Source organism: Leptodactylus fuscus, chromosome 7 (genome assembly GCF_031893055.1).
Source record: "Leptodactylus fuscus isolate aLepFus1 chromosome 7, aLepFus1.hap2, whole genome shotgun sequence".
In the NCBI taxonomy this organism is placed as follows: Eukaryota; Metazoa; Chordata; class Amphibia; order Anura; family Leptodactylidae; genus Leptodactylus; species Leptodactylus fuscus.
In genome coordinates, this window is record NC_134271.1 from 139,754,779 (window position 1) to 139,769,626 (window position 14,848).

The following is a 14,848-nucleotide window of genomic DNA, read 5'->3' on the forward strand; positions in this document are numbered from 1 at the left end:
CCGCCTCTTCTGATATTAGACTCAGCCTCTTCTGATATTAGACCCCGCCTCTTCTGATATTAGACTCCACCTCTTCTGATATTAGACCCCGCCTCTTCTGATATTAGACTTCGCCTCTTCTGATATTAGACTCCGCCTCTTCTGATATTAGACTCAGCCTCTTCTGATATTAGACCCGCCTCTTCTGATATTAGACTCTGCCTCTTCTGATATTAGACTCCGCCTCTTCTGATATTAGACTCCGCCTCTTCTGATATTAGACCCCCGCCTCTTCTGATATTAGACTCCGCATCTTCTGATATTAGACTCCGCCTCTTCTGATATTAGACTCAGCCTCTTCTGATATTAGACCCCGCCTCTTCTGATATTAGACTCCGCATCTTCTGATATTAGACTCCGCCTCTTCTGATATTAGACTCAGCCTCTTCTGATATTAGACTCCGCCTCTTCTGATATTAGACCCCGCCTCTTCTGATATTAGACTCCGCCTCTTCTGATATTAGACTCCGCCTCTTCTGATACAAGACTCCGCCTCTTCTGCTATTAGACTCCGCCTCTTCTGCGATTAGACTCCACCTCTTCTGATATTAGACCCCGCCTCTTCTGTTATTAGACTCCCCCTCTTCTGCTATTAGACCCCACTTCTTCTGCTATTAGATTTCCCCTCTTCTGATATTAGACTCCGCCTCTTCTGCTATTAGACCCCGCCTCTTCTGATATTAGACCCCGCCTCTTCTGATATTAGACCCCACTTCTTCTGCTATTAGATTCCGCCTTTTCTGATATTAGACTCCGCCTCTACTGATATTAGACCCCCGCCTCTTCTGATATTAGACCCCACTTCTTCTGCTATTAGATTCCCCCTCTTCTGATATTAGACTCCGCCTCTTCTAATATTAGACCCCGCCTCTTCTGCTATTAGACCCCGCCTCTTCTGATATTAGACTCAGCCTCTTCTGATATTAGACCCCGCCTCTTCTGATATTAGACTCCGCCTCTTCTGATATTAGACCCCACTTCTTCTGCTTTTAGATTCCCCCTCTTCTGATATTAGACTCCGCCTCTTCTAATATTAGACCCCGCCTCTTCTGCTATTAGACCCCGCCTCTTCTGATATCAGACCCCGCCTCTTCTGTTATTAGACTCTGCCTCTTCTGCTATTAGACTCTGCCTCTTCTGCTATTAGACTCTGCCTCTTCTGCTATTAGATCCCGCCTCTTCTGCTATTAGACCCCGCCTCTTCTGATATTAGACTCCGCCTCTTCTGATATTAGACTCCGCCTCTTCTGATATTAGACCCCGCCTCTTCTGATATTAGACCCCGCCTCTTCTGATATTAGACTCCACCTCCTCTGATATTAGACTCCGTCTCTTCTGATATTAGACTCCGCCTCTTCTGCTATTAGACTCCGCCTCTTCTACTATTAGACTCCGCCTCTTCTGCGATTAGACTCCACCTCTTCTGATATTAGACCCCGCCTCTTCTGCTATTAGATTTCCCCTCTTCTGATATTAGACTCCGCCTCTTCTGATATTAGACCCCGCCTCTTCTGATATTAGACCCCCGCCTCTTCTGATATTAGACTCCACCTCTTCTGATATTAGACTCCGCCTCTTCTGATATTAGACTCAGCCTCTTCTGATATTAGACCCCGCCTCTTCTGATATTAGACTCCGCCTCTTCTGATATTAGACCCAACTTCTTCTGCTATTAGATTCCCCCTCTTCTGATATTAGACTCCGCCTCTTCTAATATTAGACTCCGCCTCTTCTGCTATTAGACCCCGCCTCTTCTGATATCAGACCCCGCCTCTTCTGCTATTAGATTCCCCCTCTTCTGATATTAGACTCTGCCTCTTCTAATATTAGACCCCGCCTCTTCTGATATTAGACTCCGCCTCTTCTGATATTAGACTCCGCCTCTTCTGATATTAGACCCCGCCTCTTCTGATATTAGACCCCGCCTCTTCTGATATTAGACTCCACCTCCTCTGATATTAGACTCCGCCTCTTCTGATATTAGACTCCGCCTCTTCTGATATTAGACTCCGCTTCTTCTGCTATTAGACTCCGCCTCTTCTGATATTAGACCCCGCCTCATCTGATATTAGACTCCGCCTCTTCTGATATTAGACTCCGCCTCTTCTGATATTAGACCCCGCCTCTTCTGATATTAGACTTCGCCTCTTCTGATATTAGACTCCGCCTCTTCTGATATTAGACTCAGCCTCTTCTGATATTAGACCCCGCCTCTTCTGATATTATACTCCGCCTCTTCTGATATTAGACTCCGCCTCTTCTGCTATTAGACCCCGCCTCTTCTGCGATTAGACTCCTCCTCTTCTGATATTAGACTCCGCCTCTTCTGATATTAGACTCCGCCTCTACTGATATTAGACCCCCGCCTCTTCTGCGATTAGACTCCGCCTCTTCTGATATTAGACCCCGCCTCTTCTGATATTAGACACAGTGACAATTCTCTACTATCGATCCCTTAAAGGGGATGTCCATCCTTAAACACTATTTATATAAATTTTTAGATCCAACTTTTTTTTTTCTTCCTATATCCTAATAGAAGTTGGGGGTCTGTTTCCCTTTTTAATACAGGGCACCAAACTCTCTGCATGGACATAGAGTTCAAGTATAATATAGCAGTGACAACCACTAGGCGGAGTTTAGCAGCTTACTACATACTGGTTCAGTTTTCAGTTCTATGTATGCAGTAAGGTAACAAGCTCCCTCTAGTGGTAGCTGCAGACTCTTAGATTTCTCTACTTGGACCCACTCCTCCGTATTCTGATTCCGTGCACTTGTGAACTTACACCCACTTGTGCTCAAGTGCACACGGATCTCTCTGAGAAATAGTGAGCTGGTAGCCTGCAGCTAAGTCCACATCCCCATATGGAGGGGGGGGGGGGGGTTAAAGGATAGTAATAGGACCCGGAGGGATCATTGTCTAGGCTGAGGGTATTGGTATCTAATAGAGATGAGCAAGTACTATTCGAAACGGCAGTTTCAAATAGCATGCACCCATAGCAATGAATAGAGCCGGCTGGCACGTAGACGGGGATGGCGTCCTGCCCCTTAAACCCCTGCATGCCGGCTGCGTCTATTCATTCCTATGGGTGTGTGCTAGTACTCGATAGTACTCGTTCATCTCTAGTAGCCCCCGCCTCTTCTGATATTAGACCCCGTCTCTTCTGATATTAGACTCCGCCTCTTCTGCTATTAGACTCCGCCTCTTCTGCTATTAGACCCCGCCTCTTCTGATATTAGACTCCACCTCTTCTAATATTACACCCCGCCTCTTCTGATATTAGACCCCGCCTCTTCTAATATTAGACTCCGCCTATTCTGCGATTAGACTCCGCCTCTTCGTATATTAGACTCCGCCTCTTCGTATATTAGACCCCACCTCTTCTGCTATTAGACTCCGCCTCTTCTGCTATTAGACTCCACCTCTTCTGATATAAGACCCCGCCTCTTCTGCGATTAGACTCCGCCTCTTCTGTGATTAGACTCCGCCTCTACTGTTATTAGGCTCCACCTATTCTGATATAAGACTCCGCCTCTTCTGCTATTAGACCTGCCTCTTCTGATATTAGACTCCCCCTCTTCTGCTATTAAACGCCCCCTCTTCTAGGGCTATCTGGATAGCCAGGGATCAGTCTTCACTTTCAGTCTCCTTAGCCTACAGGCTGGGTCCTGCCCTGAAACCATCTGTGTGCCCACTGTCCCTTAAATGCCAAGATTTGGGTCACATGTGTCCTCCCACAAATGTGCCCCTCATGGATCCCTGCACTTAGAGGGCCACCTGGATCTGTATGACTGCTGTTACCCGGTGGCCCTGAAGGGTGCACTCCTCTCTGCGCCTTGTAGAGGAAAGGGTTATTAAACGTGTACCTTTAAGTACAAAAATTATGAATGTAAAATACATTTTTTCACGTCAATGGAGACTGAAAGGTTCCCTTTAAGCCAGTTTGTTTTGGAAGTCTGGAATTCCCACCTATAAGTCCTAGCTGTCACAGCCGAGAAAGAAAGATCATTATCTTGTCAGCTACGACTGATCCATAAAAACCATAAACACTCGACTGACAATTCCTGGTCTCCATATATGTAACGGTAAGGAAAATATAACACGTGTTTGTCTAAGTATTGGCACCCCTTCAAATGCTATTTAAAAGGCGAGTCCATATTTCTACAAGTGCACTTCTATAAGGCGTGAATATCTGTAAGGTTGGATAACACAAAAGACCCCAATATAGACCCTACATGGCCAGAAATATGGGAGCAGTCCTGCTAATTTGTGGGTTGGAACGTCAAAACCCAGAAATATTTGGACGTTACAGAAAGTAACAAGCACCTCGAAATTCATTCTCCATTGATATCCTCTGTGGTGGCTCTGTCTGGTGGTTGACCCTTCGAGCTAAGGATTGTTAAAAGAGAACAACCACTTTTTTGATCAAAAATACAATGACATTCTAGAGAAATATGTGATTCGAGCTTCATGGTGGCCACATGGTCCATGGTTCTAGAATGGGGCAAGTGAAGTGGTTGGAGATTCCTATTTTGTGTGTTTTGGTGGCAGTAGGTATGACCTTGGTGAGTGTCCCACAACCCACACTCGTGTAGGAGCTTCACACTCACACTCTAGGGTCAGGATAGTCCCAAGGATGTTGTAAGCGTAGGAGGAGAGTCCTATGTGGAAGAGCAACCAATCTTTTCCTGAAGATTTTGAGTTGTTTTTTTGTGTATTTTTTGTCCGGATCTGGTGTCCATATGGTACGACCATGTTGAGTGTCCCATAAGCCACACTTGTGGAGGAGTGGGAGGACAAGCACCACTTCAGACTCATTGTTTGGCCTCCACAGTCATGTGGCAGGTGGCCTCGGGGGATGTTAGGAGGATAGGGGCAGAGTCCTATCTGTATGAGCAATCAACCTTTGTCCTGAAGATTTTTATAAATTTTTTGTGGATTTTTTTTAGTCTCCAATTCTGATGGCCATATGTCACGACCATGAGTGGCCTCCTACAAGCCTCAGTTATGGAGCAGAGAGAGTACAACTAACATTTCAGGCTCCATGTTTGGGCCTGGGCAGCTAAGTGCTAGGTGGTCTTCACGTAGACTAGAGGTAGGGGCAAATTCCTAGATTTTTATCTATTTTTGTGTTTCTTTTTTTGGTCTCTGGTTCTGGTGGCAGTGACACTGAGGAGCAGGAGAAAGTCCCTTGGTGTGTTGCCAAGGTTTCACAGTCAAGTGGCAGGTGGTCCTGGGGCCAGATAGTCCCAGCTGAAGGATGGTAGACAATATCAAGTCCCCTTTGCTGTGCAAAATAACACAATTTTTGCCAAAAATATTTGCTGTTGCATTTACTTTGGGTTCTGCATTCTATGAAAATGTAGGCAAGGGTCTAGAATAATTTAGAGAATTATGAGCTTCCGACTTTTTGGCAACAGGTTTGTTTATTTTTGGCAAAAATTTAGCCCAAGGAAGAAAGTAGGGTCCATAAAAAAAATTTTTTCCGAATTTGGTATGGAAGAACTTGAGAGGCCTGACCTCAACCCCATGGAGCACCTTGGGATGGATTTGAAGGTAGTCCTTATCACTAGCCAAGGCTTACTAATACTCCTGTGGCCACACGGGCAAGAATCCCAACAAGATGGAAAGAGTGGAGCTCTATATTGAGCTATTTTTGCCGGCCCGATACACTTTGGATTGTTTGTGGGTCTGTCCTGTAGATGAGTGATTCATGTTTGCCTTGTGATGACTTTTTGAATACATTTTATAAATTTTTACACCTTAATAAACCTATAAAGGGAGGAACAGAAAAAACTTCAGTCCCTAACCCCCCAAAAAAAGCTGGAGTAAAGAAAACCCCAACAAGCCACTGGTGCCTTAGTCCAATAGTCCTCAGCATGCCAAGGGTTGTCCAGGTCGCCCAACTGGAAAGTCTCAGGATGGAAACCATTGATTTGACATACAAAAAAAATTCTAAATTTTTTGGTTTTTTGAATTTGGATGGTGAAGCATAGATGGTCTTCCTCTAGATTTGGACAGAGTCACATGATGTATGATCAACAGCCAAAAAAATCAAAGGGGGCAGAGGGGAATTGGCGTAAAAACGGGAGGTAAAACATAAAGGGAACGACATTGCGATGGAAACCAAGGTTCATCTTCCAACGAGGAGAGAAATCATAGACGAGACAATGGGATGGATATGAAAGCGGACGCGAGATAAAAAAGCGCGCAACAGGGCCGTACAACAAAGAGATATGACGGTATAGACAAAGTGGGGGAAATCACATCGGAGATAATACCGCAGGCAACGAGAAGAACTTATCAAAGAGGAGCGAGATATTAGGCGACACAAAAGGGAATAATAGAGCCGGGGTATTCTTTGAGTTTAACCCTTGCCGTCTGATGTCTGCGGTATAATATACTTACAGTGACCATGATTGATGTTGTAAAAGGGTTTCATTAAAGCGACCCCTGTATTCTTCACCTTCAAAGCCGCAGACTCTTCGTGCCATTGAATTATGTCATCCGAGTCATATAACGCTTCATAGGACAATACACAATGGCCGATGAGATCACCGAGAAGGCGGTAGAATCGCGAGGTGAGATCTTGCTCCTGACCCGAGAAGCTTACACTCTACTGCCTGAATCTTAATATCCTCCATAAATCCTCTTTTACTCCCCCCCCCCAAAAAAAATGTAAAAAAATATTTTACGGCGATGGCCGATTTTTATGTTTTTGAAAAAAAAAATATATATTTTTGAAATTTTTTGGGTCATCTGCAAAATTTTCGTTTCACATTTCTATAGGGACGAGGTTTTTCTACGGGGACACAATGGGATAGACAATGAAAACCAAAACAGAAGCAGCTGCCAGTCAGCGACTAGACCTTGCGAGACTGGTGGCCCACATGGATGCAAAAAGGATTTGTCTGCACCAAGTTTTATTTTTTTTAATTATTGCCTTAGTCCAATTGAACAGCGGATTGACGGTAAAAAGGTGCCCGAGCTAATTACACCTCATTATTGGCCGGGATTAGACTATGCCTAACTTACTCTTAACACCAGCGGGGCGGAGGGAGGAGTGGGGTTATTCAAAAAGGTTCCGTATTGAAAGCCAAGTTAGTACATTCAGAGGGTGGAAAGAAAAGGCTGTTTTTCTGACTGGGGAGGGCTGGCCTGCATGGGGCCTATTCCCTATGAATCGCCGAGCCTGGTAATTAAAAGAAGTGTCACACTGTGAAACTCTTCACAGGATCAATAGTAATGGAGACCTCCCTCGAAAGCTCGCCCGCCCGCCCCTCACCCTCATACATAGACTCTCTCTTTCTGAGCCGCCGTGATAGACAGGAGCAGGGCAAGGAGCTATCCCGGACTACTCCGCTCCTTAATGGGGCTATTTGGGATTGGACTCCATTAGTGTGTGACACTATGAAACACAAACTCTATTCAGTAACGTGTCACTGTACAAATAGCTGCGGAGGGCGGAAGAGACCGGAGAGGCCCAAATAACGCAAAAAATCTAATGACAACAGAGAGAAATTCTAGATTAAAAATATCTTTATATCATCATCATTTATGTAAAATAATAATATTATAAAATGGGTTAAAAAAGTTCTATCAATTACCTATTATTTATCTATCATCTATCTATCTCCTATCTATCTATCTATCTATCTATCTATCTATCTATCTCCTATCTATCTATCTATCTATCTATCTATCTCCTATCTATCTATCTATCTATCTATCTATCTATCTATCTATCTATCTCCTATCTATCTATCTATCTATCTATCTATCTATCTCCTATCTATCTATCTATCTATCTATCTATCTATCTATCTATCTCCTATCTATCTATCTATCTATCTATCTATCTATCTATCATCTATCTATCTATCTATCTATCTATCTATCTATCTATCTATCTATTATCTATCTATCTATCTATCTCCTATCTATCTATCTATCTATCTATCTATCTATCTATCTCCTATCTATCTATCTATCTATCTATCTATCTCCTATCTATCTATCTATCTGTCTATCATCTATCTATCTATCTATCTATCTATCTATCTATCTCCTATCTATCTATCTATCTATCTATCTATCTATCTATCTCCTATCTATCTATCTATCTATCTATCTATCTATCATCTATCTATCTATCTATCTCCTATCTATCTATCTATCTATCTATCTATCTATCTATCTATCTATCTATCTCCTATCCTATCTATCTATCTGTCTATCTATCTCCTATCTATCTATCTATCTATCTATCTATCTATCTATCTCCTATCTATCTATCTATCTATCTATCTATCTCCTATCTATCTATCTATCTATCTATCTATCTATCTATCTATCTATCTATCTATCTATCTCCTATCTGTCTATCTATCATCTATCTATCTATCTATCTATCTATCTATCTATCTCCTATCTATCTATCTATCTATCTATCTATCTATCTATCTCCTATCTATCTATCTATCTATCTATCTATCTATCTATCTATCTATCTCCTATCTATCTATCTATCTATCTATCTCCTATCTATCTATCTATCTATCTATCTATCTATCTATCTATCTATCTCCTATCTATCTATCTATCTATCTATCTATGTCCTATCTATCTATCTATCTATCTATCTATCTATCTATCTATCTATCTATCTCTACCTACCTGATGTATATAGTACTACACCATCAGTGTCAGTCTCTCGCACATGTATACCCCGGATTATCTTGTTGTATATGATATATAAGCGCACTATAATGTGATTACTTTACAAGACAGAAGACGGAAGGATAAAACTGTTTTCAGTCTTCATGGACATTTTTCTTTGACATTTTACTTCCAGGCAAAAAGTTCACGGTCCTTTCTTACCCCGTCTGCTCCCTAGGAAATCCTGGAGAATGACAGGTCTAATTTATTAAAATTCCATCTGTCCCAGACCCCTTGTGTATACAAGTTAGTTGCTTCTCCATGCGATGCCAGCTCTCTACATGAAAACCTCCTGACATCTCTTTCCACCCAATCTCCATCAGCTAGCGCTCTGTTTAACAAATTACCGGGCAGGCCTCACCGCCGGCGCTCGGGGGCTCATTTCCAAGTCACCTACTACAGCTGCTTTCTTCATCTTCTTACACATCCGGTCCAGAAAAATAATAATATAGTCGAGAAAATAATAATCAGATTATAGGCTGAGGGAAAATACACAGAACACGACAATGCGGAGAACTGCTGCTTAAAGGGGATGTCCACTAGTACATACAATGTTATATTTTAGGTCCAAAATTCTGTACTGATGAATCCTATGGCATAGGTCTGAATCCACTGCATAGACATAGACTTAAAGCATAACATTTTGGCTGCTTCCAGCTTCCACTAGAGGGCACTTAGGAGCTTAATGCATACTGTTTATTATAAAGAGGATCTTTTGCCACCTCCATCAGCTCGAGCTGCTTCTATTAGTAGGTGCCTTTCTACTGACCCCAGTGCACTTGGAATTTTCTCTGTAGCCCACACCGTTCCTGAGCACTCAGTGCAGTTGGTTCTGATGCTTGATATGTTAACTAAACTCCCTAATGTCAAGTGGGTGGTATCAGGCAGGAGCAGGTGACGGTATGTGATTCATAGCACCAATCAGAGGCAGCCAGTGTCAGAGCTCAGAATCACACCCCTTGTCTGATCCTGCCCGACATCACCCACTAGACATTAGGGAGTCTAGTTAACATATCAAGCATCAAAACTAACTGCACTGATTGCTCAGGAACGGTGAGGGCTAGAGAAAAAATTCCAACAGTGCTGGAATCAGTGGAGCAGGCCCTATTAAAAGAGCTTAATTTGGTGGAGGTGGTGAAAAGTCCTCTTTAATGTATATGCTATAGGTTCCTAAAAGGACAATTCATCTCCGTACCTAAGAGCCTCCATGTACCAGCAAAAGAATAAGCAGAAACAAGTGGCCGTAAACAATGATGTCATCTATATGTAGTGGAGTGGGATGGGTCAACCTGAAATGTAATTGCTTGATTTGGGTGGTACATGACACAGCTTTCTTCTGGAGTGACATACAACTTCTTATTAGTCAGCGCTGGCAGCCTAGGTCCACGTCTTGGTTGGGGTATTTAAGAATTTATTGTAAAACTCCTATGTTCTTTACATATTTTTGAATAAACAAGCCACAAGAAGAAAATATGACTTTCCCGAATCACAACCGTGCCAGTAGTGACCTATAACAAGGTAGATTTAGTGGCCCCTTTGACCAACTTCAGAACAAGGCGGCCCTCACACATGGGCCAGAGGTCTCAGTAGGCTCAGCTGTATAGAAGAGAACGGCCCATTATAACGTCTTTTAATTTAATAAGGATATTTCATTTCCTTCAGACCTTCACTGGAGGAAGGTTCACTGACCCTCATGTCTCAAGTCAGAACAGAAATACTCTGTTCTATCGACCCCACTCAAAAGACTTCTCTCTTCAAATATTACAAGTAGTTCCAAAGAGGATCACACATGGTAGGAGGTATTCATGTAAAACGAGATGAAAGAGCGGGGTCTTTACATACTTCAGTGTATACGGACAAGCTTAAGAAGGTCTGTTGATGGAAAAAATGGACTTTACACATGGACTGCCTAGAAAGTACTCTGGATAGACTTGCTAGTCTGCTTTGACCACCAATTATGGACACCACTGTTGACCATATTTGGAACCTCAACATCTATGGTCCACCTAACAGGTCTTAGTCTAAACCTATAGCAACTCCCATGTGTGTCCTACTGTTTCTACGTGGACATTAATTGCTTTTTAGACCTTCCATATCTAGTTATCATAACTTCTACTTGGTGAGGAAACCAGGTCAGAAAAACAAACAACGATTACTAGACAAAATTGACATCAGGTTGAAGCTAGAGTTGAAGAAACAAAGCCAAAGACATGTTGAAGATTGTGAATATCCACATGTATGGTCCAACTGGCCAGATCTGGTCTTCATCTACAACAGTCCACCAATGATAGACACCACTATTGACCATATCTGGAACCTCAACATCTATGGTCCACCTAACAGGTCTTAGTTTAAACCAATAACAACTCCCATGTCTTTCATACTGTTTCTACATGGACACTACTAGACTTTTAGGACCTCCATATTTGATATCTAGTTATTATAACTACTACATGGAGTCGATACGAGGTCAGAAAAACAGATGACAATCACGAGATGGAGGTAACATCAAGTTCAAGCTAGAGTTGAAGAATCAAAGCCAAAGACATAGAATATCCAAATATCCAAAGACGAAGATTGGGAATATCCACATGCATGGTCCAACTGGCTAGACCTGGTCTTCATCTACAACAGGCCACCAATGATAGACACCACTATTGACCATATTTGGAACCTCAACATATATGGTCCACCTAACAGGTCGTAGTCTACACCTGTAGCTACTCCCATGTCTTTCATGCTGTTTCTACATGGACACTACTAGATTTTTAGGACCTCCATATGTGATATCTAGTGGAGGATACCAGGGAAGAAAAACAGATAATGGAATTAACATCAAGTTCAAGTTAGAGTTGAAGAATCAAAGCCGAAGACATAGCGAAGATTGGGAATATCCACATATAGTCCAACTGGCCAGACCTGGTCTTCATCTACAACAGGCCCTCATGTGTTTAATGTTTACTTTGGTGACTCTAAAGCGCCCACACACAGTGAGATGAACTTGTTGACTTTGTAGGACCTGATGCCTATCTTTTATGTGTGTCGGCCTCCTGACTCTCCGTCAACACTTGATGTCAGACATGTTGAATTCTATCATGAAGAAGTCTTTGTTTCCCACAGAGATAAACCCTAAAGAGGTATTTGACTGTACACGCTTGGTCAAACGGGTGCATGTGTATTTGGAGGTCTGGAAGAATAGATGTTCCACTGACAGGTATTGACGGTATGGGCACCTTCAGCATGGATGGCGTCCAGATGTAGCTATTACTACTGCATGGAAATGATAATAAGGTCAAGAAACAAATGAGGATCATGAGATCAAAGTTAGGTCATGTTGAATCCAAAAACATGGGTCACTGACATGATGAAGGTTGAGAACATCCACAAATAGGAGTCACTGAGCTGGTCTTGGTCTTCTCTAGAGAGCAAACCAGTTTGGAACAAATGAGATTGAACCCAAATTTTCAACCCAAACCCCAACCGTTTGGGGTTCACCAACTAAAAATCATTCTGATCACTTCAGAGACTCAGGGGAAATTCAGAAACATAATATGTACTTAAACTTTCCGTCCATCGTCTCTCTTGGGCTCCATCAGGTTGTCCACTACTCCTTTGGGATCTTCTTTAGTGGTCTTCTGTCCTCCTGGGTGATGTCAAGCGCCCCAAAGACTGTTGAGGCCTGTGACTGGGCCTCAGTGGTCTACTTGTGTTAAAGTGTTATGATGTTAGGACACCTCATGTGACCACTGAGACCCAATTAAAGGCCTCAATGGTCCTCCAAGCCAAATATTGAAGAGGGAGAACAGGACGGTTGAAGGTTGGTGAGGTCAGGACCATTTGCTGACACCCATAGGCCTAGTGGTAATATCACTACATCCTAACTCTCCTAATAAAGGGAATGTATGAGGTTAGAAAAAAGCATCTACTTTTCTCCAGGAACAGCGCCACTCTTGTCTGTTGGCCACGTCTGGTATTGTCCTCTCAGACTGGTGGTTCATGGTATTAAATATTACTCATTCCACTATTCTGAATAATCTGATTTATTCGAGGCCTGAGATGTTAATAAGCCATTTATAAGGTCTTCTCCTATACACAACCACTTACATTGCTAGTTTACAGCCGCAGTGATTGTCAATCCTGAGGGATTTATGGACGGACGCGACATAAACAGGGATAATATCCGGATAGTAAATTATATCAGAGATCTTTTACCGCCATATAGTGATCCTTCCGTCAAAAGAAGCATTGAAAAGCTTCCACTTGGCTTTGGAATAGTCAAAAATGTTATCAAAGACAGATTTTGTAAATTGACATTTTTTTTGTATATTTTTGTTGTATTTTTTGGAAATGGGACTGAGTCGGGCCCTACTGGGATTGGGACATTTTGTAGATGACCTACTACTGCACTACTGCCAGATTCTGATGACACGTCTGAGGCTGCACTACTGCCAGATTCTGATGACACGTCTGAGGCTGCACTACTGCCGGATTCTGATGACACATCTGAGGCTGCACTACTGCCAGATTCTCATGACATGTCTGAGGCTGCACTACTGCCGGATTCTGATGACACATCTGAGGCTGCACTACTGCCAGATTCTCATGACACGTCTGAGGCTGCACTACTGCCAGATTCTCATGACACGTCTGAGGCTGCACTACTGCCAGATTCTCATGACACGTCTGAGGCTGCACTACTGCCAGATTCTGATGACACATCTGAGGCTGCACTACTGCCAGATTCTGATGACACGTCTGAGGCTGCACTACTGCCAGATTCTGATGACACATCTGAGGCTGCACTACTGCCAGATTCTGATGACACATCTGAGGCTGCACTACTGCCAGATTCCGATGACACGTCTGAGGCTGCACTACTGCCAGATTCTGATGACAATTCTGAGGCTGCACTACTGCCGGATTCTGATGACATGTCTGAGGCTGCACTACTGCCGGATTCTGATGACATGTCTGAGGCTGCACTACTGCCGGATTCTGATGACATGTCTGAGGCTGCACTACTGCCGGATTCTCATGACACGTCTGAGGCTGCACTACTGCCAGATTATTATGACAAGTCTGAGGCTGCACTATGCCAGATTCTGATGACACATCTGAGGCTGCACTATGCCAGATTCTGATGACACATCTGAGGCTGCACTACTGCCGGATTCAGATGACACATCTGTGGCTGCACTACTGCCGGATTCTGATGACATGTCTGAGGCTGCACTACTGCCGGATTCTGATGACATGTCTGAGGCTGCACTACTGCCAGATTATTATGACAAGTCTGAGGCTGCACTATGCCAGATTCTGATGACACATCTGAGGCTGCACTACTGCCGGATTCAGATGACACGTCTGTGGCTGCACTACTGCCAGATTCTCATGACAAGTCCCCTTCTCATTTATGGCCGGCATATCATAAAGGTCATATGGATTCCAGCCATCTATATCAACACCTACATCCTAAATAGTCTCCATGACAAACAAGGAAGGGTTTATGGTGTCTCTCAGTGGTACAGCCTCAGTCCGTGGGCCTGTAGGTTGAAATAATAACAGTAAAATGCTAAAATAGGCTGCTATGTTCATAATACACACTGCAGGGCATACCATATACACTAAAGGACATAGCCACATTTTCACCAAAGAAGGAAGGAAGTATTACACAGCCCTCATTAAAACAATCTGTGTGGGGTGATTTGGGTTTGGTAATTGGGGTAGGGTGTGAGAGAGGACTACTTTTGAGACAAGTGACATCATCACTTTGACGTCACAGGGTCGATGATATCATTACACAGTTCCTACAGTTATTAGATATATAAATGTCTATTCCACTTCTAGGACCATATCTGAAGGTAGAGGGACCTGGTAAAGCAGCTCATGGGCTCCTAGTATTTTTCCTTATCTCCTAATACCAGGCCGTCTCTTTGTCCTTATTCATCAGACACCAGCAGACAATTAGCTTTGTTTATGGGATTGGAGGGGTCCTTGTGAGTATGGCCCGGGGAACATGGACACGTCAATCAATCAGGAGTCAAGGGTGTGTGAGTGGCTCAGTGCTGCAGGGCGGTAATTGGGGAGGGGGTG

General features: G+C 43.2%; 1 pseudogene; it reads left to right on the plus strand.

The window, feature by feature from the left end:
• The first annotated feature begins 6,578 nt into the window (after positions 1–6,578).
• On the plus strand, positions 6,579–14,235 carry LOC142214576 (uncharacterized; annotated as a pseudogene).
• The last annotated feature ends 613 nt before the right edge of the window (positions 14,236–14,848 follow it).